Source organism: Schistocerca gregaria, chromosome 5 (genome assembly GCF_023897955.1).
Source record: "Schistocerca gregaria isolate iqSchGreg1 chromosome 5, iqSchGreg1.2, whole genome shotgun sequence".
In the NCBI taxonomy this organism is placed as follows: domain Eukaryota; kingdom Metazoa; phylum Arthropoda; class Insecta; order Orthoptera; family Acrididae; genus Schistocerca; species Schistocerca gregaria.
The window spans coordinates 306652624-306679448 of record NC_064924.1 but is presented as its reverse complement, the minus strand read 5'-3'; the positions used below and the strand labels follow the sequence as shown (position 1 = coordinate 306679448).

The 26825-nt window shown below is 43.0% G+C and overlaps 1 protein-coding gene and 1 non-coding gene across 7 annotated transcripts in view; one reads left to right on the top strand and one right to left on the bottom strand.

Moving 5' to 3' along the window:
- The window catches only part of LOC126271869 (neuronal acetylcholine receptor subunit alpha-7), a 1066999-nt gene that overhangs the window by 154739 nt on the left and 885435 nt on the right, over positions 1–26825 (top strand). The gene's annotated exons all lie outside the window — the stretch shown is intronic.
- Trnas-uga (transfer RNA serine (anticodon UGA)) lies at positions 12450–12524 on the bottom strand. Its single transcript has one exon. It is a non-coding gene; the product is annotated as a tRNA-Ser (tRNA).

Here is a 26825-nt window from a genome sequence, read left to right as displayed (position 1 = left end):
ACGAAAATTAGTCTACTTGCTTATTTTCATTCACATCTGTCGTGTAGTATTATATTTAGGGGTAACTCTTCCCATTCTGAAAGGATATTTTTGGCTCAGAAACGGGCGGTTCGGGCAATAAGTGGTGCTAGTTCACGAACCTCTTGTCGACCCCTGTTTACGAGTCGGGATATTTTGATATTGGCCTCTCAATATATATACATATATTTCCTACTGTTATTTCTTGTTAACAATATTAGCTTATTCCCAAGAATAAGAAGCTTTAACTCAGTTAATACTCGGCAGAAATCAAATCTAAATTTGGATCGGACTTCCTTAACTCTTGTGCAGAGAGGTGTGCAGTGTACTGTTGCATCCATTTTCAATCAGGAACCACTAGAATACAAAAATCTTAGCAGTATACCACGAGGTTTCAAATCGAAAGTGAAGAATTTCCTTCTATTCTGTCGAGAAGTTCCTTGAAATACTAATCTGATTCTTGTTGTATTGTTGATCGCATTTACTTAAACTTATGGCTTGACTTTTTTCGAATTCATAAAAAATTTATTTTTATCTGTTATTACTTTTGTGTTGTGATTTCATGTACTGACACGTTCCATGACCTTAGAGATTTGCTCCTCAATTTGGTCCTACGGAACTTGACGAGTAAATAAATAAAAAAATAATAAAAATCAATTTAGCCCATGGACTCAGTTGGCCATAGAGCCACGTCAGACTGGCCGCAACGATGGTCAAGTTACGTTGTCAGAATGATGTCGAGTGTAGCGCCACGGCAGGCCAGCACGCAGCGACAGCAAATCCAAGCAGTCTACGCACGCGCTCATGCAGAGTCGAACGAAACGCCCCTACGTGGAACGCATCGCCAGAGATCGTGTGCACAGAGCACAGAGCACAGAGCACTGGGCAGTGTGCATCCGAACCGTGCACTCTAAGGTAGGCGCCCTTAAGTCGGCAGAATGCAGCCAGAATGTGGTTTCCTTGCTGCTAGGGACCACTGCTGTCTTATCAGAACCAGGCGCAGCCTATAGTCTCACAGGTAGCGGAGGCAGCATCTGTTTTTGCTTTTAGGAAGCTTTAATTTTGGAGTACTAGTAATAGTGTTCCATAGATTTCGTGTTTGTTTTGAGTACAGTCAGAAAGAGTCCCTTTAGTGAGCTGTAGTGCCAATAATGCTAGTGTCGTCGTAACTGCCGTCTGCTTCACATGTGCTGCGCAGCAAGCTATGTAAATTTAAGTATTAACTGTCTTTTTCTTACTTGTCTAAGGGAGCGTCTATAGAATGCTCCCAGAACTGCTCTCGTTAGTAAACGGTCACTGTGCCCACATAGTACTAGGGACGGAAAGTTGGCTGAAACCAGATGTAAACAGTAATGAAATTCTAAACTCAGATTGGAATGTATACCGCAGGGACAGGCTGGACAGTGAAGGGGGACGTGTTTTTATAGTGATAAAAAGTGTAATAGTATCGAAATTGACATCCGAAATGTGAAATAATTTGGGTGAAGATCACGGTTAAAGCCCGCTCAAACATGGTAATTGGATGTCTCTGTAGGCCCCCTAGCTCAGCAGCTGAAGGAAAATCTGGAAAATATTTCGATTAGATTTCCCGACCATGTTATAGTTCTGGGTGGAGATTTTAATTTACCGGATATAGACTGGTAGACTCAAACGTTTATAACGGGTTGCAGGGACAAACAACCCAGTGAAATTTTTTAAGTGCATTATCTGAAAACTACCTTAAGCTGTTAAACAGAGAACCGACTCAAGTAGATAATATATTAGACCTTCTGGTAACAAACAGACCCGAAGTATTTGAAACAGTTAACGCAGAACAAGGAATCAGTATCATAAAGCGGTTACTGCAACGATGATTTCAGCCGTAAATAGAAATATTAAAAAAAGGTAGGAATAGTTTTCTGTTTAGTAAAAGTGACAAAAAGCAGATTTCAGAGTACTTGATGGCTCAACACAAAAGTTTTATTTCAGGTACAGATAGTGTTGAGGATCAGTGGACAAAGTTCAAACCCATCGTACAATATGCATTGATGTGCCAAGTAAGATCGTAAGAGATGGAAAAGAGCCACCGTAGTACAACAACCGAGTTAGGAAACTGCTACGAAAGCAAAGAGAACTTCACAGAAAACATAAACATAGCCAAAGCCTTGCAGACAAACAAAAATTACACGAAACGAAATTTAATGAGAGGAGGGCTATGAGAGAGGCGTTCAATGAATTCGAAAGTAAAGTTCTGTGTACTGACTTGGCAGAAAATCCTAAGAAATTTTGGTCTTATGTCAGAGCGGTAGGTGGATCAAGACGAAATTTCCAGACACTCTATGACCAAAATTGTACTGAAACAGAGGATGACAGACTAAAGGCCGGAATACTAAATGTCTTTTTCGAAAGTTGTTTCACAGACAAAGACTGCACTGTAGTTCTTTCTCTAGATTGTCGCACAGATGACAAAATAGTAAATTCCGAAATAGATTACAGAGGGATAGAAAAACAATTAAAATCGTTCAAAAGAGGAAAGGCCACTGGACGTGATGGTATACCAGTTAAATTTTACACAGAGTACGCGAAGGAACTGGCCCCCCTTCTTGCAGCGGTGTAACGTAGGCCTCTAGAAGAGCGTAGCGTTCCAAAAGATTGGAAAAGAGCACAGGTCATCCCCGTTTTCAAGGAGGAATCCAGACAGATGTGCAAAACTATAGACCTATATCTCAAAAGTCGATCAGTTGTAGAATTTTGGAACACGAATTATGTTCGAGTATAATAACTTTTCTGGAGACTAGAAATCTACTCTGTAGGAATCAGCGTGGGTTTCGAAAAAGATGATCGTGTGAAACCCAGCTCGCGCTATTCGTCCACGAAACTCAGAGGGCCATAGACACGGGTTCACAGGTAGATGCCGTGTTTCTTGACTTCCGCAAGGCGTTCGATACGGTTCCCCTCAGTCGTTTAATGAACAAAGTAAGAGCACATGGACTATCAGACCAATTGCGTGATTGGATTGAGGAGTTCCTAGATAACAGAACGGAGCATGTTATTCTCAGTGGAGAGAAGTCTTCCGAAGTAAGAGTGATTTCAGGTGTGCCTCAGGGGAGTGTCGTAGGCCCGTTGCTATTCTCAATGTATATAAATGACCTTGTGGATAACATCGGAAGTTCACTGAAACTTTTTGCGGATGATGCTCTAGTACATCGAGAGGTTGTAACAATGGAGAATTGTACTGGAATGCAGGAGGATCTGCAACGAATTGACGCATGGTGCAAGGAATGGCAATTGAATCTCAATGTAGACAAGTGTAATGTGCTGCGAATACATAGAAAGAAAGATCCTCTACCATTTAGCTACAAAATAGCAGGTCAGCAACTGGAAGCAGTTAATTCCATAAATTATCTGGGAATAGGCATTAGGAGTGATTTAAAATGGAATGATCATATAGTTGATCGTCGGTAAAGCAGATGCCAGACTGAGATTCATTGGAAGAATCCTAAGGAAATGCAATCCGAAGACAAAGGAAGTAGGTTACAGTACGCTTGTTCGCCCACTGCTTGAATACTGCTCAACAGTGTGGGAACCGTACCAGATAGGGTTGATAGAAGAGATAGAGAAGATCCAATGGAGAGCAGTGCGCTTCGTTACAGGATCATTTAGTAATCGCGAAAGCGTTAAAGAGATGATAGATAGACTCCAGTAGAAGAGAGACGCTCAGTAGTTCGGTACGGGCTTTTGTTGAAGTTTCGAGAACATACCGTCACCGAGGAGTCAAGCAGTATATTGCCCCCTCCTACGTATATCTCTCGGATAGACAATGATGATACAATGAGATTGGAGCCCACGCGAAGCCATACTGACAACCTTTCTTTCCAGGAACAATACGAAATTGTAATAGAAGGGAGAACCGACAGAGGTATTCAAGATGCCCCCGCCACACACCGTCAGGTGGTTTGCGGAGCATAGGTGTACATGTAGTAGCGGTGTGTTGGATGACCCACATCAGGATGGCTGGAGTCGTTGTTATTTGTACCGCTGCAGATTGCAGTGACAGTGCAGGATATTTGGTGGAGCAGCAGGCACATAAAATTAGGTAGATGACCATCTTAAAACTATAGAAGCACTGAATAAGACTGGTATATTAATTCATCCATTAGATACCAGTGGAAATGTTGCGTTGCTACGATCAGCACTCAGGAACATAGTGTGGCCTAGAGGTCAATAACGCTTAGCACTTGGACTCAGGAGTAGCTCATCGTGGTGTACCACTCGGAGCTGGCTGCATTCTGAAACGGATAAAGTTTAGATTGCTCGTTCCATCCCTTTTACGAAAGGCCCTATTCTTCCTTACGGGGAGGTTCTGACGTGTGGTAATCCAGGTGACCACTGCATCCGTCTCTTCCCCACGGTTTGCAATGTGGTAACTGGCTCTGCTCTAGCGTTATGGCGGAAGCTTCACTCACTTCAGATCGACCTCGTCAGTCACGTCAGATCGACCTCTATACAGCTTCTTGAATCACACTTCTGTCTGGCCACGGGTTGCAAATGCCGCGTTAAAAGGCACTGGCGCAACAGCACGGTGTCTTAACCACTCGACCTGCTCACCAGATGCGAAAAGTCTTCGGTCTGTCCAGTAGCTACCGTGCAACCGCCGCCTCGAGCAGAGGGTGGGCCACCCTACAGCTGGGCTAGTACGCCGGCAATGAGCACGGCGGTGCCGGCCCGCGGAGCGCCGGCCGCTAAACATAGCCGCGGTCGCACGTCACGCTACGCACCACCGCGCTCATTCACAAGGCCCGTGACGTCACGCAAATGCCGGCGCCGCGTCTGCTTCCGCCGTGCCCGCTGACCTGCGGCCGCGAAAGAAGCCGCGCTACACGCAACAAGTGGCGCGCCCGTACACAGCCTCTCGTATCACTTGTCTGACGCAACTCTACCGCTCGCTTTTCGCTTTGTAGACAGGAGCATTACGTGGCTGAGACAGCACACATCCACATCCACAAATAACTTCAAGGCCACTGCCCGCAGCGAGACGGAAATCCGACTTGTGGCTTTGCGGCCAGCTGACGCGGTAAGGTAAGTAACACAGGGTGATCAGGGTAGGTTCTGCTGAGAAATAATTGCTCAGAAAAGAATTCAATACTGAGCCGTGCGCGGCCTAACTAAGTTGCTGGCTTGCCTCCCCGTGAGTGGCAGCAGCAGCCCGTATCCATAAGAGCACTGTCGTATTACCTTTGAAGCGACCGCTAGTATTCCCGGCTCGTTGTGTATCGGGAATTGAGTTGCGGACAGCCAGTACTCGCCGACCGCTGGCGACACACATGCACTGTCCCACGGAAGGAGACTGGTGCGGGAACGACCGGTTGGTCGGTCGGTTGGTCATCTCATCGGGTGACGTGTATTTGATATTTCGACCGTTTCCGGGCCGCGTCAGTTGGACAATTTTCCGGACGTAGGTCGGTTCCTTCCCTGTGGAGAGATGTGGCCAGTGGCCAGTGGGCAAGTGTTCCCTCTGCATAGTTGGGTCCTAGCCAGTGTGCCCCGGTCACCGTGTCTCCGAGTTCAGAACGGACACCAAGGGATGGAGCTGCAGTGAGCTCCGGACAGCCATGACTCGCCCCACCATTGCAGACACTTAATCGACGGCCTTGGTTGGTCGTTGGGTAGGTCGTCTCATCGGACGACGTCTATTTGGTCGCCGACAGCTTATGGAAACTCTGTGAGGGTCGACTTGCGATTACTCCTTGTTGTTCCACAGTAATTGGTTTTAGGATTGTCGGATTTCTTGGTGCAACTGTTTACGTGGAATTATGTGTAGCTTCTGTGATTTGCACTGAGCAGTTAAGAATGCTGTCTGCGTACTGGAGTAGGCAGTCGGTCAGTTCGGTCAGAGCAGCGAGTGTGTGTTTCCTCGCCGTGTTGATTTTGTCCGGCACGGCGTCTAGTTCGACAGCCTTTGGTGTTTGTTATTGTGCCTTGGCTGTATTTAGACGCTAGTATTTGAAGACGCATGGCTGCTGGTATCTTCGCCCTCGCTGACATTTTCCATTGTCGTGCTGTTGGTCGGGCGGAAGGGAATTGATTAGGTTGTTGGTCAGTCCTTCAGCCGTCCTTGGGTCGGGTTGCCATACGATTATTTAACCTTACTTGGCTGCCTGTCTCACCTCACCTTACGTTAGAGCTACCTCCTCAGGCTGACCCTTGGAACACTTCTGAGCACCACTGTTCTGTTGGTTTTAGATTGTGATTTTCTTTTAGTCTGAAGTGCTTTGCTAGGTCTTCAGCCATCTATTAGTTTAGTTTGTTTTAATTTTAAAATAAGGCCTTCAGCCGACTTAAACTAAGCTTTAAGCATTGATTAGTTTTAAAAAGTAGATTTGCCTCATTTGAAACCTTTGTTATCCAGGCCTTAAGCCTTGAATGGTTCATGTTCAGTATGTGGCCTTCAGCCGAACTTTACTTGAAATATTTTAAGATAAGGCCTTCAGCCGTCTTAAATTAAAACTTGAAGATTCTTGTTTAAACTAATTTTTCAAAATCATTGTTACCCATGCTTTAACGCTTGAGTCCAGTGTGTGGCCTTTAGCCCAGTATTTATGTAAAATTCTATTTTTTTAACTAAGGTCTTCAGCCGTGTGTATTCCGTCCGGCAATTTTAATAACTTGTGTTCGGGCCTTCAGCCGTATTGTTTTTTAATGCTTTTAAGGGCATGTGTGATTAAATGTTTTAGGAAAATAAAGCTGTGTGTTTTGTGCAACTAACAGTAACTGACCTTGGTCCGTTTCCACAACCATAACCTGACCCGCTCTGTCCTGCGAAAACAGATTTCAAATACCTTGCATCATTGTCGTGTTAATCAGCATACATCACATCTTTGCGAGCCCAAATTCAAGCCGCCTGCCAGAGACGGTGTCACCAAACGTATTCTTCGTTTCGCTTCCTAAAACCGAACAAGAGAGTGATATAAAAATTGAACATGAGGCGGTGGTAAGGATCGAACCCGAGCCAAAGGCTGAGAATTCCGTGCCCTATCATCTACGCTATGAGAACAATTGTCACTAATTGTAACTCCTTAGCCGCTTGATTTGCTTGCAGCAGCCCGATTGGCTACTTCAGTGCCAATTAACTTGGAGCAACGTATCGAATATTTTTCTTCACAAGTATTCATCAGCACAAGACACCCTGCAACACCTTTCGAAGCTTTTCAGCCTGTTTCTGACCACCCTGTATATGTAGAGCAAAGATAGATGAGGAAATCGCTATAGCAACGGTACGGGCCGCAACTGAGGAATTGCACTGACATAGAAAATTTGACAAAGGTAGCATTATTGTGGCGCAGCGTCTAGGGACGGACAGCAAGCAAACGGTAACTGGTCGGCCGTTCGAGAGCTAGTGTCGTGAGCACCAGTGGAAAGTCGTTGAGTAGACAACAGGATCATGCGCGTCCGCGTGTCATCACAGAAGATGTAAGCCAGTGCCTTGCCTGCTCTTTAAAGCAGTGTAGGTGGCGGCCTAAGGAAGATACGACGATAGTGTGTAGTGCTAGTGAATGCACAGGTGTTTCGGAGGAGAACGTTCAGTGCTTATTGTTGAACACAGGGCTCCACAGCAGATGACCTTTCGTGTGACATCTGGGGATCGTGGTATGCCAATCCATTCATCAAAGTTTTCATTTAGGAAGTCTCCCACTATAATTCCATAAAGCGAGGGATGCCCCAACTTGTTGCCATATCAACTTCTCCTTAAACAGCTGTAGATGTTCAAAAAGTTTACAGTTCTAAGAACGTTTTTTGAAGCATATCCAGAACTGCAATCAGCAATAAAATTATAACGCTCGTTCAGCTCACCCATACAAGCACACTACGAGAGTTTGACCGCCACAAGGCGATTCGTAGAATCCCAGCAGACACGCCTTTGTCTGTTCACTCCGCCACTCACCTTAAGAGTTCTCTTCGTTTCGCAAAGAATGCTTCTGTAAAACTTTGGCTGGACTGTCAGACCGCCTCCATCTTTCAGAATACTGTATGCATGCCGGGATCACCTTGATTTAGGCCGTGAAGTAAAGTGACAGTTTCAGGTTTCTCAAAACCCATGCTTGTTCTTGACATTCCACAGTCTTGGGCATTTTACTTTGAGATTTATTGGGTGGCTGCACAAAACACTGCGCGACAACGATAAGATTCTCTTCTGCAGTAACAGATTTTGGCCTACCCATGAACGAGGTGTCATAGATACCTCGTTGTCATAGATACCGAACTAATCTCGTCAAATCCTAGATTTAATCTGCTAATACCTTGTCCAGATGATGGTTAGATATTTCTTTCACTAAAAAATCACTAATACCACTGTTACTATGGTCATGTTTACGCCATGTCTGAAAAAAGCACAGTGTTCTATAGTTACCTCTCTACTCATTCTTTCTGTTACCTCAATTTGCTTGTGCGTCTTTGATTAGTAATCAGAACACGTTCGGTCCCGAATTCGAACCATTGGATGCCACAGACTTCTGGTATAAGAAGTCACCCTCATTCTGCCACCGGCCTCGTCATAGGGGGCGGAGAAATGGATAGAGGTTCAGGGAACTCTTATGCCCTTGGGGTGGGAAACTGGTTCTAAAGGCGGAAAAATCAGTAGTGACCAACGGCATAAGCATGCGTAATGCAATAGAAACCACTACATTAAAGACAAATAATGTGTATCTACAGGAAATGTGGCCTGTATGGGGAAAATGCCATGATGATGTCTCCGTTGGTGAACGATTCCAGGAGAGCCCCCCATTCGGATCTCCGGGAGGGGGCTGCCAAGAAGGAGTTGTCCATGAGACAAAAAGTGAATAGCCAAAGAAAGGATAACGTTCCACGGATTGGGATGTGAACTGTGAGAAGTTTTAACGTGGCAAGAACAATAGAAAATTCTAAGACTCACTCTAGATATAGTGCCGATCAGTAAATAGAAATGGAAAGAAGACAAGGATTTCTAGTTTGGTGGGTATAGGGTAACATCAATAGCAGCTTAAAATGGTATAACGACAGTAGGATTCATTATGTATAGGAAGGCAGGGCAGAGAGTGTGTTACTCTGGTTTAGTGATAGGGTTGTTCTCAGCAAAATCGACAGCAAACCGACATCGGCGACGATAGTTCAGGTATGCCTGCCGAAGTCGAAGGCCGAAGATTACGAGACAGAGAAAGTATATGAGGACATCGAACGCGTTATCAAAAGGTAAAGGGAGAAGAAAATGTAACAGTCATCAGGAATTGGAAAGCGGTTATAAATGAAGGATTAGAATAAAGGGTTATGGAAGACTATGGTCTTGGTACTGGGAATAAGAGAGGAGAGAGACAAATCGAGTTCTTAAACGAAAATCAGATGGTAATAGCTAATAATCTGTTCAAGAACCACAAGAGGAGGTGGTATACTTGGACAAGGCTGGCAGATACGGGGAAGATTTCAATTAGATTATATCATAGTCAGACAGAGTTCCGAAATCAGGAACTGGATTGTAAGTCGTACTCGGGAGCAGATATAGATCCAGATTACAATTTAGTAGAGATGAAGTGTGGGCTGAACTTCAAGAGATTAGATAGGAAGAACCAATATTTAATGAAGTGGGGTACTATAGTGCTAAGGAATGACGATATACGCTCGAAGTTCTCTAAGGATATAGATCCTGCTATAAGGAATAGCTCAATAGGCAGTTCAACTGAATAAGAATGAACATCTCTAAAAAAGACAATCACAGAAATTGCAAGGAGAAACATAGGTACAAAGAGGGAAACTGCGAAGAAACCGTGGGTAACAGAAGAAATACCTCAGGTGCTCGATGAAAGCAGGAAATACAAAAATGTTCATTGAAATTCAGGAATGTACAATGTCTCCGAGGAATGAAATAAATAGGAAGTGCAGGTAAGCTAAGACGAAATGGCTCCATGAAAAATATGAAGAAAGCGAAAAAGAAATGACTGTCGGAAGTACTGGCTGAGATTGTAGGAAATTCAGAAGAAAATTCAGTAAAATTAAAATCAAGGGTGGTAACATAAAGAGTACAACGGTAATTCCACTGTTAAGTGCAGAGGTGAGACTGGATAGGTGGAAAGAGTACATTGAAGGTTTTCCGCGGGGGAAGTTCACGAGATCTTTGGAGGACTTACGATTAAATAAGGCAGGAGGGATGGGTAACATTCCATGAAAATTTCCAACAACCGTGGGAGAATTGGCAACAAAGTGACTGTTCACGTCAATGTGTGGAATGTATGAGTCTGTCGGTAAACCATCTGCCTTTTCGGAAAAATTCCGAAGACTCAAAAGAGCGAAAAAGTGCGAGAATTATCGCACAATCAGCTTAACAGCCCATGTATCCAAGTTCTTGACAAGAATAATATACAGAATATGGAAAAGAAAACTGAAGATGTGGTAGTGGTAGATGACGAGCTGTCTTTGGGAAAGGCAAGACCACCAGAGAGGCAGTTCTAACGTTGCGGTTAATAATCGAAGCGAGACTAAAGAAAAATCAAGACACGTTCATATGATTTGTCGACCTGAAAAAAGCGTTCAGCAATGTCAAATGGTGCAAGATGTTCGAAATTCTGAGGCAAATGGGATAAGTTATAGGGAGATAGGGTAATATACAGTATGTACGAGAGCCAAGAGGGGATAATAAGAGTGTAGGACTAAGAACGAAGTGCTCGGGTTAAAAAGGGTGTAAGTCAGGACCCTATTGTTCGATCTATACATCGAAGAAGCAATGATAAAAGTAAAAGAGAGGTTCAGGACTGGAATTAAAATTTATGGTGAAAGGATATCAATGATACGATTTAGTGATGATTTTGTGATTCTCAGTGAAAGTGAAGAAGAATTACATGATGTGCCGGATGGAATGAACGGTCCAGTCAGCACAGAATACGGATCGAGAGTAAATCGAAGAAGGACAAAATTAGTGAGAAGAAACGGCTGAAGCATCATAGATTCGGAACGCGTCGAAAATAATGTTAAAAGGTAAATGATCCAGACACTTGAGAACTAGTTGCGACTCATACACAGAAACTTTATTATAACACATTCACGGAAGATCACTCTTCCAGATAAGCAAATGCGTACTGCTCTATACTGATGAAAAATTATAAAAAGACGTCTGTAGTGCTTTGAATTATAAAGAATTCATGTCAAATGAACAACCATTAATTAACGGATAAGACTAATGACGATAATTCCTGGAGTGCATTTATTTCATCGCTGTATAGCGGCAACAGGGCACTGGTGTGAAAATTAAGCGTCTATCATCATTTTCTTCTCTGTATCAGAGTAGCGGTACGACGAAATTCAATTTCTTATCCATGACGCCTCAAGAGCCTTTCTGCTTCGCCTCACTTGCTGTGACAAAAACGGTCATTACGTTTGAAGACGTTAATAGCGTCGCGTTATAAACTCATTAGAGGCGTCAACACCGCTCTCTCTGGCGGGAAAAAGATAAATCGCTGTTCCACCTGGTACAGCAGCAAGTAGGAGCGCGGCGGCGTGGGCGCAAGTGGCGCTCGTTGCGGCCGACGTGGAGAACATGGGCGCAGTTGTGGCAGGTACTGCTATTCAGCGATCTGTATTAATTTTGAATGGAAATTTGGTCAGAATTAGGTTGGTAACATTCCTTCGAACTATCATCACTTCCAAGTCTCTTTTAGTGAGTACGAGTTATCGAGTAATGGACAAGTTTGTGAATGGACACAAAAGTTCCTTGCAGACAGAACTCATCATACCATTTCAGAATCGAGAGATGTTCCAGTAATTTTAGTTTAATTACATGCTAGAAAAACGATGCACGAAGGAACTATCCGAAAGGGGCGGAAATCGGTAGGTACTATATAAATGTGCAGAGAAACAAGTGATACAATTTCTGAAAAATTGGATGATTTATTCTACAGAAAGAGCGCTTCACAAATTGAGGAAGTGAATAATGCATTGGACCACATGCAAGCAGTTATTTGGGGCCGGACGAAGTGGCCGAGCGGTTCTAGGTGCTACAGTCTGGAACTGCGGCACCGCTACGGTCGCAGGTTCTAACCCTGCCTCGGGCATGGATGTGTGTCCTTAGGTTAGTGAGGTTTAAGTAATTCTAAGTTCTATGGGACTTCAAACTTCCTGGCAGATTAAAACTGTGTGCCCGACCGAGACTCGAACTCGGGACCTTTGCCTTTCGCGGGCAAGTGCTCTACCAACTGAGCTACCGAAGCACGACTCACGCCCGGTACTCACAGCTTTACTTCTGCCAGTATCCGTCTCCTACCTTCCAAACTTAACAGAAGCTCTTCTGCGAAACTTGCAGAACTAACACTCCTGAAAGAAAGGATACTGCGGAGACATGGCTTAGCCACAGCCTGGGGATGTTTCCAGAATGAGATTTTCACTCTGCAGCGGAGTGTGCGCTGATATGAAACTTCCTGGCAGATTAAAACTGTGTGCCCGACCGAGACTCGAACTCGGGACCTTTGCCTTTCACGGGCAAGTGCTCTACCAACTGAGCTACCGAAGCACGACTCACGCCCGGTACTCACAGCTTTACTTCTGCCAGTATCCGTCTCCTACCTTCCAAACTTAACAGAAGCTCTTCTGCGAAACTTGCAGAACTAACACTCCTGAAAGAAAGGATACTGCGGAGACATGGCTTAGCCACAGCCTGGGGATGTTTCCAGAATGAGATTTTCACTCTGCAGCGGAGTGTGCGCTGATATGAAACTTCCTGGCAGATTAAAACTGTGTGCCCGACCGAGACTCGAACTCGGGACCTTTGCCTTTCGCGGGCAAGTGCTCTACCAACTGAGCTACCGAAGCACGACTCACGCCCGGTACTCACAGCTTTACTTCTGCCAGTATCCGTCTCCTACCTTCCAAACTTAACAGAAGCTCTTCTGCGAAACTTGCAGAACTAACACTCCTGAAAGAAAGGATACTGCGGAGACATGGCTTAGCCACAGCCTGGGGATGTTTCCAGAATGAGATTTTCACTCTGCAGCGGAGTGTGCGCTGATATGAAACTTCCTGGCAGATTAAAACTGTGTGCCCGACCGAGACTCGAACTCGGGACCTTTGCCTTTCGCGGGCAAGTGCTCTACCAACTGAGCTACCGAAGCACGACTCACGCCCGCTACTCACAGCTTTACTTACTATGGGACTTGTTAACTCAGCAGTTGAGTCCCATAGTGCTCATAGCCATTTGAACCAAGTTATTTGGGTAGGCATTGATTGACAAAGTTGTGGGATGCCTCCCTGAGGGATATCGTGCAAAATTCTTTCCAATTGGCGTCCTAGATCCTAAAAATCCTTAAATGGTTGGAGGACGCTGCCTATTATGCTGAAAATGTTCCCAGTTGGGAGACGTCCGGCAACTATGCTGCCAAAGGTAGGGTTTGGCAAGTACGAATATAAGCGGCAGAAGCTCTCACCGCGAACAGGCGGGCATTATTTTGCTGAAAAGTAAGAACAGACTGGCTTACCATGAAGGGAAACAAAACGGGGCACAGAATAAAGTTCACGTACCGCTGTGCTTAAGTGTGTTGCGGTTGACAACCAAAGAGGTCCTGCTATAAAATAAAGTGAAATGACACCCGAGACTCATACTCCTCGTTGTTGTGTCATAAGGTTTGCGACTGTAGGGTTGGCATCCCACCGATGTCTGCGGCGTCTCAGACAAGTCTTCGGTGGTCGTTGGGACTCAGTTTGAAGAGAAACTGATCAATGGGAACAATTCTACCCTAGTGTACGAGATTTGTGGCTCAATATGCCCGACACCACAGAAAACGGGATTGTTGCTGTACAGAGGTCAGTGGTAGTCAATCCCCTTGTGTTCCCTGAAGTACAAGTCGCTCATCGGATCGATGATGATGATTAAACCAACTCAGGAAAGCATAACATCTGAAATACAAAAGTCAATTTTATTTTTAAAAAGGGTACTCCAGATAGTGATTACGTTGAAAAAAAAAACTCAAATGAATATTGTCAAATGGACAATACAATTTTTGATGCATGAACTGAGCAATTTAACTTAAAATATCAAATGGTTGAGTTTCGCTACAGTCCGGCTGTTCTGCTTCAATGTAGATTAAATAAAGCAGAGTATGAACTAAAACAGAGAGAAAAACATTTCAATTAAAACATTTTCCGTAACAGTAAACAAAACATCACTAAGCATTTAGTTATCACATCAAAACAGGCAATGAGCCACTGTAAAAAATGTTTTGAAACAAATGTATAAATAACATTTAAAGAACGACACCCAGCTGGCTTCAGCAACAGATAGAAAAATTAACCCTGAGTTTTAAAGCAACCACAGATAGTACTGATAAATTACAAACCGGACTCAAAACCTATGGACAAGAATACCAGTGTACGTAGGTCGATTTTAAATTGAAATTTCTGAGGCTAATTCCATAACACAGTGTACACGAGTAAATATAATTTGAACGAGAATCCTCTAAACGCTTCAACTAAGACAAATTAAACTTGCATTTATGCTGAGAACGCAATAGATTACAGAACCGGCTCATCAGATTATCAACAGGGCACAAAACCAACAGACAGAAATAACACAGACATACAAAATTTACCAATCTAAGTTAATATGACCGGTATTCTCCTTTTCAATAACAGCGTTGTTAAATGAAGCCTAAAATACACGGTATAAACACCCTACAGCACGGCAGATAGCTCTGAACGGCAGCTGGTACAGCCTACACATTAAGGTGCTCACCAGACAGGTCATATGTTTCAGCCATCACATCAAACACCAGATGCAAGGCTGTCTTCCACTTAAGCTAAGCGACGTGTTTCTCAGGCATGTAAACTGATATAGATCAGCAGCACACACTCCCTGAAAGAAAGTTGCTTGTGGCGTTCGTGTCCCACATTAGCGACAACACTTGCCCCTGGACAGCTATCCTCCAGTTAGTGGTGGTCAACGGCTGTGAATGAGCTTATTCCGCCGTAAGTGGGCGTAACTCAAAGCGCGCGTGCTCCCTAGCGAGACACGAAGGAGGCGATTGCTTAGCTGCACATTCGATCTGATACCGAAACAGTGGTAACAAGCAATACCCCGAAGCAGTGTTATAGGGTCGTTACTGCTTGCAAGGCATATTAATGATCTATAGTTGGAGTCGAGAACGATGGCGGTCGAGTTTAGGCTTGTTGTGCGTACCTACGTTACGCATACTCCGACAGACAACAATCGTTCTGAGCGCTCTGCTCTGAATGCCGTAGCTAATGGAAGAATTATATTCGTTGCGAGTTGTGTAGTGAATTTATATTTCATTTGTTGCGAGTTGTCTATGCTGATTGTGGTGGTAAGTGATAAATTCAGCATAAGCAAGCGAGAGAGATAATTTGCAGGATACGCTTCCTTCAAGCGTATTCCCGTCTGTGCCTCGACATGCGCGAAATGCTATTGTTCATGGATAGGATTGTAGTTAATTATGTTGTCGCTCTGTAAGGCTATTTGCATCCGATGCTGTTGTCCGTACGAAGGTTGCAACGTCAGAAGATTAAAGCGGTTTGCAAAAAGACCTGTAGAAATAAACGATTGGTGCAAATCTGACAATTGACCCACAGCGCAAATTAATGTCGCATATTGGTCTAACTAGGTGAAGAGGTCCGCTGGTGTTCGGTTGCACTGTCAGGAGGCAAGATTTTGCCACAAGGCAGTTAACAGTCTTTCGATTTATGTTAGGTTGTAAACACAACATCGCTATAACAGTGTACGGAAACCTGTTCATATATATTGGCCACCGCTACGGCCCCAGGTTCGAATCCTGCCTCGGGCATAGATATGTGTGATGGCATTAGGTTAGTTAGGTTTAACTAGTTCTACGTTCTAGGAGACTAATGACCTCAGAAGTCGAGTCCCATAGTGCTCAGAGCCATTTTGAACATATTCACCCCCTCAGCGTCAGCTAAGATCTGAAGATTGAATCACCGAAACTGGTAGTTATATAATAAATAATATCTAAAGGACGGCTGCAGGTGTTCCATTTTATTACATAAGTGATCAGCCAAAGTCCCCCAAACCTTTGGTGAGAGTAATGCCGGAAATTTTGCATTCTCAGTACTCTCTTCACATCGTGGATCTCGCAGTACTGAGTTCCCTAACGAGTTACGAAACTGAATGTCCCGTACATCTATCACCAACTACCATTCCATGCTGAAAGTGTGTTAATTCCCATCGAGTGGCCATAATCACATTCAAAACCTTTTCACGTAAATCAACTGAATGGAGATCACAGCTCCGCCAATGCACTACCCTTTTATACCTTGTATACGTGATACTACCGCCATATGTATATGTGCAAATCCTTATCCCATTCCTTTTGTCACCTAACTATACGATGGGAGACAGACTAGAATTTATTTAACTCTGCTGTGCACGTCGGAGTGACGCTGGAATATGACTGCAGCCCAAAATAGCCACCAAATCTCTGTAATCAATGGTGAGAACGTTCTACTAATAGTTCAGATCCCGGGCGATAGAAATCCGCTTCTTGGCCACGGGACCATTAGTGAACGTCTTCGTAAACGTTCTCAACGTCCAAAAATCTGCGACTGCTGCGAATCAGATCCTCGAATGCCCGGACAGTCGTCTGCGGCCGATATCGATGGTCTTCCTTTTCCATCAGTATCATCCACGTGTGTCTGGCCTTGATTAAAATATTGACTCCATTTGGCAACGGTAGGATGCAACGTCGCTCCTGGTCCGCACACCGCCTAAATTTCAGTGCGAAGTTGTGTGGAATTTAATGTTTTACCCATAAGAATCGTACTGTAGCACGTACTTCGATTATGGAGTACACTTTCAGTTGCCGCTTCACTTCACTCCCACACTGTGATGCTCCTGTTATCGTACCGCAGCGAACTGTGTCTGCAGGAAACGAGGAACATAAACTCACTTCAGACAATGCACCACACTTGGTGTTTAATCGTCTAGGCGTGGGGCGATCTGTGTGACTTACTTCTCGAAGTTGCTCCCTTCGTATGTGATGGTTGCAGTAAGAGCTTATTTTACTTCGTCTTTCGAAATACTGAAAAGGTTTGATCATTGTGGTGAATTCGTGAACAAAATGAGGAGGGTAATCTATCTCCAGTGACCTGTTTGAACGGCGCTCCAGAACGTCAAAAATCCCCCCCCCCCTCCCGCAGCCCTAATTAAATGGTTGAAATGGCTCTGAGCACTGTGGGACTTAACATCTATGGTCATCAGTCCCCTAGAACTGGGAATCGAACTCGGGAACACGGGCGCGGGAAGCGAGAACGCTACCGGACGACCACGAGCTGCGGACACCAGCAACCCTAATTATCTCCTCCCTCAAAGGAAAATGTGATAGTAAACCGATACGTACCAACATGAGTTCAGTGAACGAGAAATAGATACGTCAGTCAAAACAAGCCGTACATCACCTATTCACATCGGTAGGTATACATACAAATAAGTATGCGCTGTTAGTTCAGCTAAGATTAGACGATAAACAGAAAATTCAATCGCAAGTGTGTGGAGTACTTACTTACCATAATGTCAGACGCCAGATTCCAATTGACGTACTTGCCCGGAGACGGCTGCCGAAAGGCTGGTTCCATTCTATCAGCTTGGCACCACCGAAGTTTCATAAACGATATGTTTAAATTGTTACCATAGTAAGAAATCAGGGAAATCGGTTCTTTTCCGCACCCTATTTCTCTGGAAATCATCTGAAATACCTCGAACATATCATTGTAAAGTACTCTATATAAAAACCTACTTCCATAGTAACGTTCACTTAAAAGTGGTAGTCTTCTTCCCGAATGCAGTATTTAAGTTTTAACATCGCAGCTAAACATCCACTCCATTAAGTTGCGTGAAAGATAGAAGCAAGAACGAAGGAGGCTCCTAAATTATTTACGCTGCAATTAACTGTAAGCCTCTTATCTGGGAAAAGATAATAAAATTCTTTCCTTACAGCGTCCTGTGTCATTATTCAGACTAAGCAGAAAGCTATGGCACATTAGCAAGATAGATGGAATGGTGAGTATTAAAGAGGGGAAATAAGTATAAATGTTTTCGCGTTCCTCCGCTGAAATTTAGTAACGTTGCAGGACTAGGCCTGGGAATTTTCTTTCATTACATACCTAATGCTGACAGAACAATCTCATTTACATATATTTTGGAGTTTTCGTTCCTTCCCACAAGACAGCGGCAGAACCCTTATTGTGATAAACAGGTGACAGTTATTCCATGGTAGCGTCAGCTGTTTCCTCAAATTTTAAACGCCATTCACAGTATCACCATGTTCCTGCAGTACGTTCATATCATTGGATTCTTTTAAAACAGGCTTCATATCAATTGAAAGTGTAATTCAAGACAATACAGAAACTTTTTCTACTTAAATCAGATTTATCTTGTAATAGAAGTACCTGCATATAGGTCAGAAATATCAGCAGCGTCTGTCATTATGTGCACAGTATCCGTCAAAAAGTCCCTACGTACGTGAGCTGTACATTTGATGGTACGTAAGTGTAATAACAACAGGTCAATCCCAACCGCGTGTTTTCTGTCAGAATGAATCACTGGAGAGAATGGAGCGATTTCGAATATAGCTGCTTTTAAACGAATGCCTTGGAGGAGAATTCATTTTATTATGATGTAAGTTATTCTCTTCAAACATTTCCTAGATAACCTCTGTGCCAAATCTAGCTGAGTGCACCTAAATATTTGTAAACCATGTTTCAAACAGAAATATACGAGTGCATGCACATACAAAGAATATTTTTCCAGAACACCGATCCAATTGGCTGTGGCTGTCGTCTGTATACCATGCCAGTGCAAATGTGTTAACTATGATGACACTGGGAACTAAAGAGCGGATGCAGTGGATAGGTATTATTGTGGGAAATGGACTCAGAAACTAAGCCGCAGAGTAAAAATACGGCTATGAAAAACAATGTGTTCCAGTTTTCAAAATAACGTTAGTGTTTCTTGGTTTATAGTTGCTTTCAATCCCTTGTGCACATTACACCAACTTCCATTTCACATATCTGTCTCGTCAGATTCCTCCTTCACTTCCTCACTCACCACTCGTAACCCATCATCCCTCAAGCACCCTCTGCCTCACTGCCTCCCTCCCTCTACCCCCCACCCCCCATTTTGTCGAGTCCATCTCATTACAGTCGTTCTGGAGCCATTGTACTACAACCAGCTGTCTGTGCTCTCTTTTAGGATTATGCTTCCATGTCTTTCAAACCAATAATTGCTCTTTGTCAAGATATGATGGCGAGAAGTTGACGTATGTGAGGCAATGTTTAGTTTCGATCACCACCTGAAAAGCTCTAGTAACTTTAGGCTCCCTCAATAGTCGTTAATCAGGTAATTAATTTCGGTCTACGATTACCACTGTCACGATGTAATTATAAGTAATTTCTCAGTCACAATCAAATCCTACAGGCGCGGAAATGTTGAAATATTAGTTTGACAACTTTCAGTCAAGTTGTTCATGGTTTAATACTTTCCGCATCCGTCACTGTACATGTAGTTTCCCCCTACACACATTCTCTCCCTGCATGCATCCAAAGAAACGTACACGTGAACTAAACTATCTCATTTCTTTGCATTAATCCGACTCTAACCTCAATTTGTACGTCATTTCCTTTGCTGTAACTATTCTCTGTATATCAACAATGTCAGTAGCTACTAACCCATAAGCTTTCATGCTGAGTCCCATTGGCTGTTTGACAAGGGTATGAGCAACACGAGACTATGTGGAGAATGATCGTCGACAGTGAAAAAAAGGCGTCGGAGTGTTACAGATGTCGCAGCGCTCATCTGTAGTCTGGAACTGTCGTGTTGAAAGAGAAGGTGCTCTATGTGTGGATTACAGCAAGCTGTCTCTCCTACACCAACATAGTTACGTTATTGTAGTTTCAACATTTCAGTACAGTCAGCAATCGTGATAATCTAATACATAAGAAACTATCAGCCTAGATTGCGGTAATGAAATCAACCTTTACCTAGGTTTCAGCTAAAATAATTCTTCAAATGGCCAAAGCACTAAAGGAGGCTGCCAGCAAATTTGGGCTAACCATAAACGAAGCCAAGACAGAGTACCTCGTTATGATGAGTGGCCATTGTCAGACTGCGATCATCCACAATCACTGCAGGTTCGGGACCATTCCTACAAAAGAGTGCAAGATTTCAAATAGCTAGGGGCACTTTTCGCTGAGAATTCGTCATGTGAAGCAGAGATCAATGCCAGAATACAAGCAGGAAACCGATCTTACTACAGCCTAGCGCGACTCCTTCGTTCCAAATATCTCTCCAGACAGTTCAAGATTCGACTGTATAAAACCCTGATCCAGCCTGTTGTTCTATATGGCTGTGAGATATGGAGTATCCGGAAACAGGACTTCCATAAGCTCCTTGTTTTTGAGAGAAAAGTGCTTCGGAAGATCTTCGGTCCGGTTCTGGATGCAGATACAGGGGAATTGAGGATCAGATACAACCAAGAGCTTGTGGAACTATACCAGCAGCCCAACATAGCAGGAACTGTCAAAGCCAAACGAATGCAGTGGGCCGGCCATGTGGCCAGGATGGAGGATCACAGATGGCCTTGGAAGCTCCTGGATTTCACACCTACAGGAAAGAGACCGCCAGAGAGACCCAAGAAGCGTTGGAGAGATGGGCTCCATGAAGACTTAAAACGATTGTCAATAGATGTGGACGAATGGCGGATAGCAGCAATGGACAGAATACAGTGGAGGAGGTAACTTGTAGATGCGTGCGGTCCACTGGGCCTGATCACGCAGTAGCAGTAGTAGCAGTAGTAGTATAATTTGTCTAAGAGGGCATGGTCTAGAAATAAATAGAATATTCAGGCAGTTTTATTTCTAGACCGTGCCCTCTTACAATTATAAACTCAGGAATATCTTCTGAAGAAGGCTCAATTATTTGAGGTGAAACCTAGGTAAAGATTGGTTTCACTACCGCAGTTGAGGCTGGTAGTTTCTTATATATAGTTACGTTACACACCATCATGTTACGTGCCAGAATTCGGAAACCCTCTAGCAGCATTGGGCTGCAAACATGTAGACATGAAAAACAAAGATGTAGAAAGTAAATAACGTTTGTTATGTTTAAAAAAACTTAAGAGTTTTCCTATACAAAATTCGGAGGCATTATGTTTCAACACGTCCTCGTACGTTTGAAAAATTAAAGCTTCGCCGTTCCATAGCACAATAGGTAACGCATTATCCACATACAGAATGCATCGGCACACGAATCTCTATGTCTCACATTTTTTATTCATGAAATATAACCAATCTGATGGCAAGATATTGTTTAGCGTCCCAGTAAATCTAATGTAATCAGACTAAGTAAGTAATGAATAAATAAATAATCCGTTTTCACAGCATCGAATATTGTTATTTAATTCCTGTTGTTTGTCATAGTCTTCTGATCTCTCTGAATGCTGTTAAATTCTCAAAATTACACTGTGGGGTTACACTGTCACAAAGTTATTCCAAAACCAATACTTTGGTACAGAAAAGACACAATCAATGTGGTTTAATGTCAGGAAGGGATGAAAAACCTTACGATTGTGATTTGAATTAAGGATAAAAATGCAATACAAAAACCAACTCTGGCTCTCAGCCCTGGAAATATGAATTTATTACAACTCAAAATTATCGTCATGACTTTTTATTTTTGCGAAAAATGTAGAGAAGACTGTTTTTGTTGTTGGTACATAGATTCATGTTACAAAACTAGTATTTTTTCAACAGTAACAATAACTCCAGAAAGTCTCGTGGTTATCAGACAAGTAAACTCCAGAGTTCTAGTCTTAGTGATTCATATGCTCCACATAGTTTCAACTTCTCTTCCTGATTCCCGCATCACTTTTTCATTCACGGAATAACTTCTATTGACTGCTTCTCTATAGTTCAAAGCGACACATATACATAATACTACTGTTTAACATAGTCACCAAGGCCCTGTCAATAATGCTCGGAATGTTCTATCTGTCGTTCAATTCCTGGACGACAGAAATTCGATCCTTGGTCGTGGAGCCATTAGAGAACCGCTGTGTGAATGTGGCATTGCTGGAAAATCTTTTTCCTCCCAGATGTTTTTTCTGCTTGCGGGAAAGATGCAAATCACACAGTGCCTGACATACCGATCGGCTTCACCGATCTCTGTACAGCTTTGCTCAAGTTGTTTGCACCATTTCGTTACTGCTGGACGCTACACTGTATTCTGTCTACATAATATCAGAGTTTTTCGGCGAATCTTTTGTGCAGTTTAGACCTGATACCAAAGAGACTCGTGCACTCCCGCATACTTCATCTTCGTCGTTCGTTTCCAGATGCCACGTCATTTCAGTCACACCGTCTGATGCGGTTCTTATGAATAAAGTAATGGATTTCTCTGCAGGAAACTACGGACATGCACTCTCTTCTTACAATTCACCACTCTTGTTGCACAACGCTGCTACCGTGAGACGACATATGCAACTTATTATAAGTAGTCATGAGATACAATCATTAGAATGAACTGAAACATTAGATTCAGTGGTATAGATGTTGTGGGGTATTGGATAATTATGATATTGGAAAGAAGGGATAGTCGTTACGAATTTTTCAAACTTTTTTTATGCACGTAACTGAATAGCTAGGAGATGCCGATAGTTATGTTGTTCGAAAGAGAAAATTTTTCAATAAATTTCTGTTTAATTTAAGTTTGTCGAGCATGTATATTACCTAATAAATAGCCGTAAAGGGGTGGTTGCCTTTTACAACAACTCGCCTGTCTGTTGGTATAGTTATTTGCAGCGGGAGGGTGAGATGTTACAAATTATTTTGAAAGTAATAATGACGTAATGTGACGACATTTTCTTTGAAACATGTATATATTTATGCAGAAGTTCAAATGATGTCATACCCTGAAGTTTGTACTTGAAGTACGAATAAATCCGACTACGGTAAATGACCTGAAGACCTCAGCCAAATACGAGTATCTCAATCAGTGAACTCCTAAATTTCGTACTCTGAGTTTGAATTATGGCATATGGTAGATGACATTACAAGGTGGGTCACTCTTGGTACATTCGGCTCTTTGTACTCTGCAGCCATTGTTGACCACAGAGTTCTACAGCAAGCTTTGCAACATATGAGCCCAAGAAATGGACTTTGTAAGAAATACAATAATTTGACATTTTTCTTCTTGAATTTAATTTTATTTTCTTGTATAAGAATTAGCTCTGAAGACGTACTGCTGCCTTTCTGTACTTGTATTATCACACATAAAAGTTTGCATCTCCTTATTCATGACACTTGAAAGAAAAGCTTTCTTATCGGCATGTAGAACCAGTCAGCTCATTGGCATGGCATAAATAACGTTCTTAATGAATTATTTGTTTTCCAGTTTGTCTTATTGTTTTTTGCAGTAACCAGGCGCGCAGTGTAGTTATGTGATATCAGGACACCTTATCATTTTTCGTTTTTGATACAAAATAGTTGCTCACAAAAAGAAACACACTGTTTTCTGAGTCTTCTGACAAACATCTGATTTGGATTTACAATGTTGGACATGTCCACTCTTCAATTAGTTTTTACTGTGAGGGACGGCCGTGATGTCTTTTTAGAGGACAAGGTACTCTAGCCACGGTAAATTATTAACTGCGACTCCTGAGGTGCGTGTTACGCTGACACGATACGTTGCGCGATACGACACGTTGCAATGAAGACGGCGCGAAGCGCCGGTTATCGGTGCTACTGTTGTGTTCCCACTGGAACGACGCGATATGCGGCACAATATGCGATGCATTTCGCCATTCGACAAGCAACAAGACAGCACGAATCACGTTCCTTTTTCAATTTCAGTTGCAATAATATGCTCTTCTGAAGAGGATGCACATTTTGGTCATCATTATCTTAACCTCAAAAAAACTGAAAGCGGAAAGTGAATATTTGGCGCAGCTGTACAATGCTCTACATATCTGACAGTCTGGCTGTGATTTCTCGAGAGGTCTTTCAACACGAAAAGTTTCACGAAATCTACAGAATAAGTCCACATTTTTTCCAATGTTTGGAGAGCCTAGTACCAGCTACTCTGAATAAACAGGAGACACTTTTGAGCCTTCCTATTTCTCCTGCTGAGGAGTCACTCGTTGCAGTAAGATACATTTGTGAAAGTGTGTGAATGACATTAAAGTGCCATCATAAAAGTTTATTTTCTTGTAAGATCACATAGTACAGCACTTTATTCAATGAGTTACATGTATAAATAATGGTTAATAATTGACAAATCTAGGATATAACTTCTGCAGTTGTTCTATTTCGCAAAGAAGTATATGATTTATATGATTCAGGTTGATGATTATTCACAATAAACATTGCTGGATTTGAAATGACATCAGTCAACATCGATGGTGTAGCAGTGACTGGGTGGTGAACTATATGTAGGGATAGACATTGTATTTGAAGGAATGTAAGAAGTCCTTCATAAGTAGAAAAATCCCAAAGTGTCATTCCCAGCTTCGTCCAGATATTCATGCAGAAGTAACAGGAATTCAGCTTTCAGATTCTTTTTGACCTCAAATCATGAACCATACAGTTAAAAAAATAGACACGGAGAGACACGGAGGAGCTCCACATTTCACATAGAAGGAGGTAATAGCGTCGCTTGTGGCCCATAGCAGCAAATCTCAACCCTAGCATCTTCCCATGCATTATGGACAGCCGAAAGAGGTATCAAGCTCTTTCCACGGCTAGAAACAGTACCACTAGGTTACTTACATTTTCTACACATCAAACTATGACCTAAAGTGCACAAAACTGGCCAGCGACTATGTTCTTCACTGAGAAGTGTTCAAAATTTGCCAAGTGGTTTATTTATTTCCAAACTATCACAGTAAATACAGGTAATAACGAAAATTAAGTCAGTTCAGACTATAAGATGTGGAAAAATCACTTATGTTTGCCAAATTGTTTCCTCAAAATCGAATGAGAAAGACTGTACAGCAGAAAAAAAGTGTGAATCAAATTCAGTGGTTTCTATGTTTTACGCAAAAGTAAATATTTTGCATAGAAACAAACTAGCTACAAAGACAGATGCAGCTTTCAGAATGAAATTTTCACTCTGCATCGGAGTGTGCACTGATATGAAACTTCCTGGCAGATTAAAACTTGTGCCGGACCGAGACTCGAATTCGGGACCTTCGCCTTTCGTAGGAAAATGCTCTAACGACGTTTTTTTTAATTTTTTTTTTTTTTTTTTTGCTGATGTCATTTTGTTCGTAATTGTTCGTTGGATATGTTCCAGCCGGCCGGTGTGGCCAAGCGGTTCTAGGCGCTTAAGTCTGGAACCGAGCGACCGCTACGGTCGCAGGTTCGAATCCTGCCTCGGGCACGGATGTGTGTGATGTCCTTAGGTTAGTTAGATTTAAGTTGTGCTAAGTTCTAGGGGACTGATGACCTCCGATGTTAAGTCCCGTAGTGTGAATTACGATGCATAAAAGAAGAAGGAGTAAAATATTTTTATACAAGTAGCGCAAGCTGTCCTTTAGATTACGCTAACCGAACAAAGTCACCCCTCAAAAAAAGGTGAACTAGTATTAACATAACATCAGATATTATAGTCTACACTTATATTAAACTAATAATAAAGTATCAGAACCTAATAAAAACGCGAAAGTTAAGGGAAGAACTTTGGTTGTGTCAGGACACGAATCACCGCCACAACAAAAAAACTCATTAGCAGAGAGGTACGCTATTCATTACGCTAAACCGAATTTTTAACTTTCGTTTCTAATTATAATGTCTTACTGTCTTTAAAAACCTAAACGTAGATATGTTACTAACTGAAATTTAATTATAACACATTGTACCAACAAAAATGCGTTTTGTGTGGCTCCTCAGTGTGTCGCTGCCTTCAAATAGCCTACTCTCATATACGTAAGTTAGAATAATTCTTTGGCACGAATATGATGTTTCTCATTATTTTATTGGAAAGAAGCACACAGTTAACAACGGGTTTTGCAGTAATTCTCAATTTTCTGGCCCTCGGAACGGCATATACACATATAGGCATGAAATGAGTGCCAATATGGCGCCTCACAACTCTTTACTGAAGGGAGACGGCGTGCTTGTGACGTAGGTGGCGTTGTGCCATGTCATTGGTCAACGCTCAGACGCACGCTCAGAATACCCGACATGCCAGATATTGCTCTGCGCGTGCGGAAATACTCCCGAGCGTGCTAGTCCACGCCAAGACGACAGAAACTCGGCACGCTCAACGCTCAACGTTCGGATGCACGGTCCGTGTGCCGACAGCTTTACCCTCGTAAGACGTGGCCTCACTCTCCACTGCCGACACGGTGAGACGCGACGCTAGGGGCACCCTTGGGCAGCGGGCCACCTGCTGCTGGAGTCGGCTCGGGTCTAAGAGGAGGCGGCGTCGCCGCCCCCGGCTCTGCCGTAAACGAGTTTAAAGCCGTCGGTACACGGTCCGTGCATCCGAGCGTTGAGCATTGAGCGTGCCGATTTTCTTACGTCATGGTGTGGAATAGCACGTTCGGGAGTCTTTCCGAACGTGCAGAGCAGTATCTGACATGTCAGATATTCTGGGCGTGCGTCTGAGCGTTGACCAATGAGATGGCTCAACGCCACCTACGTCACACGAACGCCGTCTCCCTTCAGTACAGCGTTGTGGGGCGCCATATTGGTATTCATTTCAAGCCTATATGTATTTATGCCGGTTCTGGGCACCAGAAAATTGAGAGTCACTCGAAAACCCGTTGTTAGTTGTGTGATTTGTTCCAATAAAATAA